The 6,044-nt window shown below is 41.4% G+C and overlaps 1 pseudogene; it reads right to left on the bottom strand.

Annotated features, from left to right (window-relative positions):
* Window positions 1–1,923: 1,923 nt before the first annotated feature.
* On the bottom strand, window positions 1,924–2,041 carry LOC126413506 (5S ribosomal RNA; annotated as a pseudogene).
* Between the last annotated feature and the right edge of the window lie 4,003 nt (window positions 2,042–6,044).

Genomic DNA, 6,044 nt, shown 5'->3' with positions numbered 1-6,044 from the left:
GCTTGGGACGAAGAAAATCTGACTGTAGTGATCTACAAACATGGAGACATTGCGAACAAGAGACTGAAATTCGTGAGCGATAAGGAAACAGAGTTTTTGAGTCAGTGAAAAATTTCGACAAATTATACCCCAAGGAATCGACAGCACTGCAGACCGTTTGCAGAAACAATTAGGACAACTGAGGTTGAGCGAGTATAGTGACATGGAAACATTTTTAGTATTTTTGAAAGAAAACAGCAAATGTACAAAATTAGCAGCCGCGAAAGTGACAGAAAAGGAGAAGGTAAAATTCACGTTGAGAACTTTTGGACTCTATCAGTTACTTGATCGATGTTCTGAAAGAAGAAGATTAGATAGCTGGTAAAGTTAAAAGCAAAATTCAAGATTTTATATTCATATCTGAAAGGAGACACACTGTTGACAATCGACAGCTGTACGAAACACTCTCGAAATTAATTCGTTGGCTGCGAATTCCTCGATATCAGCTGTATTAGGTACAAATCTATTACCAACTATTGACAAGAAAATCCATGCGGGACCAGGATTTGATACCGGATTTCCCGCTTATCGCGAGCGGTCGTCTTAATCTGCTTGTCCACCCTTGCGCGCTCCCCAGACCGACGGAAACTTCCATATGTCACACTCTCTACATCGCTGTATCATACTCTACTAAATTCATCACCTAATACTCGCAACATGGTTTGAATTCTCGCAGCAGAGAGAATGAGCAATGCGGAATCGAGACCAGTGTTGTTATCGTTAAGCGCCTGCCTAGGCTTGTAATAATTACATGCGGTCTTTAAGAACAATCACTACTGACAATCCACACACTAGGCTTGTAATATTTACATGTACCTCTGAAAGAACACAAACTGTTCGCAGTCCACTACTGTATGATATTCTTCGAGATTAATTCGCTAACTGTGAATTCTTGACATTAGCAGTATTAGGTATAGATCCGCTACCTAATAGCGACATGTACAAATTTGCGCCGGACCAGGACTTGAACCCAGATTTCCCACTTATTTTGAGTGGTAACCTTAACCACTTCAGCTATCCATGCATGCTCCTCTGACCGACCCAAACTTCCATATGTCTCACACTGTCCACACCCTTATATCCAGAGATGCATGAAATGAGTAAAACCTTAGGCGAGCACATAGTGATATCAGATTGCACTCGATTCCTCGTTGTCTCATTCTCCCTGTTGTGGGAATTCAAGAACATTAAAGTAATGTTTCTAGAGGGACTGTCAGCAGTGAGGAATGAGCAGAGATTCATGGTCAAGTGGTAGACGTCATCGACAAGTTGGTTGCAGCAACTGGTAACATGGGCGAAACAATCAGCATAATGGCGGTAACAACAACTGGTCATATGGTCGAGGTGAACAGTATGGTTCGAGAGGTGGTCATCAACCAAGATACTGAAGCTATCAGCATAACATATCTGGCGGCAGCAGTTTTGTAATGGAAAAATATGTTCAAATGTTCGTGTATTCCTAAGGGACCAAACTGCTGAGGTCATCAGTCCCTAGACTTACACGCTACTTACACGAACTTATGCTAAGAACAAAAAGCTCACCCACGCCCGAGAGAGGACTCGAATCTCCGGCAGGAAGGGCCACGCAATCTGTGACATGGCGCCTCTAATTGCAGGGCCACTCTGCGCAGCTTTATGATGGAAGTTTTTACATTACACATATGCAGGCATGTGATTTGGCCACCTGGAGTTCGTATAACAGTCATCAGGCCACAAGGGGCCTATCGGAACCATCCGACCGCCGTGTCATCCTCAGTTGAGGATGCAGAGAGGAGGGGCATGTGGTCAGCACACAGATCTCCCGGTCGTTATGATGTTTTTCTTTGACCGGAGGCGCTACTATTCGGTCAGTTGGCATCACGAAGCTGAGTGCACCCCAAAAAATGGCAACAGTGCATGGCAGCCCAGATGGTCACCCATCCAAGTGCCGGCCACGCCCGACAGCACTTATCTTCGGTGATCTGATGGGAACTGGTGTATCCACTGCGGCAAGGCCATTGCCGGAGTTGGTATGACGGGAGGTGAATTCCCTTGTGTGGCTGAAGATGGGCTGTGTAACGCCAGGGTTGAGGGCACATCATGGTCAGTTCTGCTATATGAGTCGGGTAGAAAGATCAACAGCGTGACCAGATATGGACAAATTCCAGTATGGGGAATTTTGGCGATGTTTGGTCGCTTAAGGATACAGGGTACTTATAAATGGTTGAAAAATCAAAATTTTTTAAATGACTTTAATAAATTCTGTAGTCTTTTCTGATTACATTGATATATACATTATAGGGTTTCAAATGAAAAATGTACTATATATACAAAATTTTAAAGTTATGTCCCCATTTATTTCTGTTACAGAAACCAGTATTATTTCGAAAAAAAACTGTGAACTTCCTGTTTCCACCTATTATACGTATGATACATTGTATATGTTGGTAACAGTGTTGGTTTCTAGTCTGTAAATGATTATTTTTGCTAGTATTTAATTTTGTTCCATTGAAGCAGTTTGTTCACATGTTACTGAATGTTTGTTGCCCAAGTGCTAGATATATATGTATGTGGAAGTACATATCCTTTAATGTGCAATAAACACGAACTATGCCATGTTGTTGTTGAGGTCTTCAGTCCTGAGACTGGTTTGATGCAGCTCTCCATGCTACTCTATCCTGTGCAAGCTTTTTCATCTCCCAGTACCTACTGCAACCTACATCCTTCTGAATCTGCTTATTGTATTCATCTCTTGGTCTCCCTCTACGATTTTTACCCTCCACACTGCCCTCCAATACTAAATTGGTGATCCCTTGATGCCTCAGAACATGTCCTACCAACCGATCCCTTCTTCTGGTCAAGTAGTGCCACACACTTCTCTTCTCCCCAATCCTATTCAATTCTTCCTCATTAGTTATGTGATCTACCCATCTAATCTTCAGCATTCTTCTGTAGCACCACATTTCGAAAGCTTCTATTCTCTTCTTGTCCAAACTAGTTATCATCCATGTTTCCCTTCCATATATGGCTACACTCCATGCGATTACTTTCAGAAATGACTTCCTGACACTTAAATCAATACTGGATGTTAATAAATTTCTCTTCTTCAGAAATGCTTTCCTTGCCATTGCCAGTCTACATTTTATATCCTCTCTACTTCGACCATCATCAGTTATTTTGCTCCCCAAATAGCAAAACTCCTTTACTACTTTAAGTGTCTCATTTCCTAATCTAATTCCCTCAGCATCACCCGACTTAATTAGACTACATTCCATTATCCTTGTTTTGCTTTTGTTGATGTTCATCTTATATCCTCCTTTCAAGACACTGTCCATTCCATTCAAATGCTCTTCCAAGTCCTTTGCTGTCTCTGACAGAATTACAATGTCATCAGCGAACCTCAAAGTTTTTACTTCTTCTCCATGAATTTTAATACCTACTCCGAATTTTTCTTTTGTTTCCTTTACTGCTTGCTCAATATACATTTGAACAACATCGAGGAAAGGCTACAACCCTGTCTTACTCCCTTCCCAACCACTGCTTCCCTTTCATGTCCCTCGATTCTTATAACTGCCATCTGGTTTCTGTACAAATTGTAAATAGCCTTTCGCTCCCTGTATTTTACCGCTGCCACCTTTAGAATTTGAAAGAGAGTATTCCAGTCAACATTGTCAAAAGCTTTCTCTAAGTCTACAGATGCTAGAAACGTAGGTTTGCCTTTCCATAATCTTTCTTCTAAGATAAGTCGTAAGGTCAGTATCGCCTCACGTGTTCCAGTGTTTCTACGGAACCCAAACTGATATTCCCCGAGGTCGGCTTCTATTAGTTTTTCCATTCGTCTGTAAAGAATTCGTGTTAGTATTTTGCAGCTGTGACTTATTAAACTGATAGTTCGGTAATATTCACATCTGTCAACACCTGATTTCTTTGGGATTGGAATTATTATATTCTTCTTGAAGTCTGAGGGTATTTCGCCTGTTTCATACATCTTGCTCACCAGATGGTAGAGTTTTGTCAGGACTGGCTATCCCAAGGCCGTCAGCAGTTCCAATGGAATGTTGTCTACTCCGGGGGCCTTGTTTCGACTCAGGTCTTTCAGTGCTCTGTCAAACTCTTCACACAGTATCATATCTCCCATTTCATCTTCATCTACATCCTCTTCCATTTCCATAATATTGTCCTCAAGTATATCGCCCTTGTATAGACCCTCTATATACTCCTTCCACCTTTCTGCTTTCCCTTCTTTGCTTGGAACTGGGTTTCCATCTGAGCTCTTGATATTCATACAAGTCGTTCTCTTATCTCCAAAGGTCTCTTTAATTTTCCTGTAGGCAGTATCTATCTTACCCCTAGTGAGATAGGCCTCTACATCCTTACATTTGTCCGCTAGCCATCCCTGCTTAGCCATTTTGCACTTCCTGTCGATGTCATTTTTGAGACGTTTGTATTTCTTTTTGCCTGCTTCATTTACTGCATTTTTATATTTTCTCCTTTCATCAATTAAATTCAATATTTCTTCTGTTACCCAAGGATTTCTACTAGCCCTCGTCTTTTTACCTACTTGATCCTCTGCTGCCTTCGCTACTTCATCCCTCAAAGCTACCCATTCTTCTTCTACTGTATTTATTTCCCCCATTCCTGTCAATTGTTCCCTTATGCTCTCCCTGAAACTCTGTACAACCTCTGGTTCTTTCAGTTTATCCAGGTCCCATCTCCTTATTCCCACCTTTTTGCAGTTTCTTCAGTTTTAATCTACAGGTCATAACCAATAGATTATGGTCAGAGTCCACATCTGCCCCTGGAAATGTCTTACAATTTAATACCTGGTTCCTAAATCTCTGTCTTACCATTATATAATCTAACTGATACCTTTTAGTATCTCCAGGATTCTTCCATGTATACAACCTTCTTTTATGATTCTTAAACCAAGTGTTAGTTATGATTATGTTGTGCTCTGTGCAAAATTCTACCAGGCGGCTTCCTCTTTAATTTCTTAGCCCCAATCCATATTCACCTACTACGTTTCCTTCTCTCTCTTTTCCTACACTCGAATTCCAGTCACCCAAGACTATTAAATTTTCGTCTCCCTTCACAATCTGAATAATTTCTTTTATTTCATCATACATTTCTTCAATTTCTTGGTCATCTGCAGAGCTAGTTGGCATATAAACTTGAATTACTGTAGTAGGTGTGGGCTTCGTATCTATCTTGGCAACAATAATGCGTTCACTATGCTGTTTGTAGTAGCTTACCCGCATTCCTATTTTCCTATTCATTATTAAACCTACTCCTGCATTACCCCTATTTGATTTTGTGTTTATAACCCTGTAGTCACCTGACCAGAAGTCTTGTTCCTCCTGCCACCGAACTTCACTAATTCCCATTATATCTAACTTCAACCTATCCATTTCCCTTTTTAAATTTTCGAACCTACCTGCCCGATTAAGGGATCTGACATTCCATGCTCCGATCCATAGAATGCCAGTTTTGTTTCTCCTGATAACGACATCCTCTTGAGTAGTCCCCACCCAGAGATCCGAATGGGGGACTATTTTACCTCCGGAATATTTTACGCAATAGGACGCCATCATCATTTTATCATACAGTATAGCTGCATGCCCTTGGGAAAAATTACGGCTGTAGTTTCCCCTTGCTTTCAGCCATTCGCAGTACCAGCACAGCAAGGCCGGTTTGTTTATTGTTACAAGGCCAGATCAGTCAATCATCCAGACTGTTGCCCTTGCAACTACTGAAAAGGCTGCTGCCCCTCTTCAGGAACCACACGTTTGTCTGGCCTCTCAACAGATACCCCTCCATTGTGGTTGCACCTATCTGTATCACTGAGGCACGCAAGCCTCCCCACCAATGGCAACTATGCCATGCATCAAGAAATTCAATAAAAGGAAATTCTGTGGTAACCAGTAGCAAAGAAAGCAAGCTACACTGTTGAAAATAACCTATGTATCAGTTCTTCATGGAAGAAACTCGCACATGGCACACCTTCTGGTTATTCAAATTTGTGTTAA

Source organism: Schistocerca serialis, chromosome 7 (assembly GCF_023864345.2).
Source record: "Schistocerca serialis cubense isolate TAMUIC-IGC-003099 chromosome 7, iqSchSeri2.2, whole genome shotgun sequence".
In the NCBI taxonomy this organism is placed as follows: domain Eukaryota; kingdom Metazoa; phylum Arthropoda; class Insecta; order Orthoptera; family Acrididae; genus Schistocerca; species Schistocerca serialis.
The sequence above is the reverse complement of the archived record's forward strand: the minus strand, read 5'-3'. Positions and strand labels throughout refer to the sequence as shown.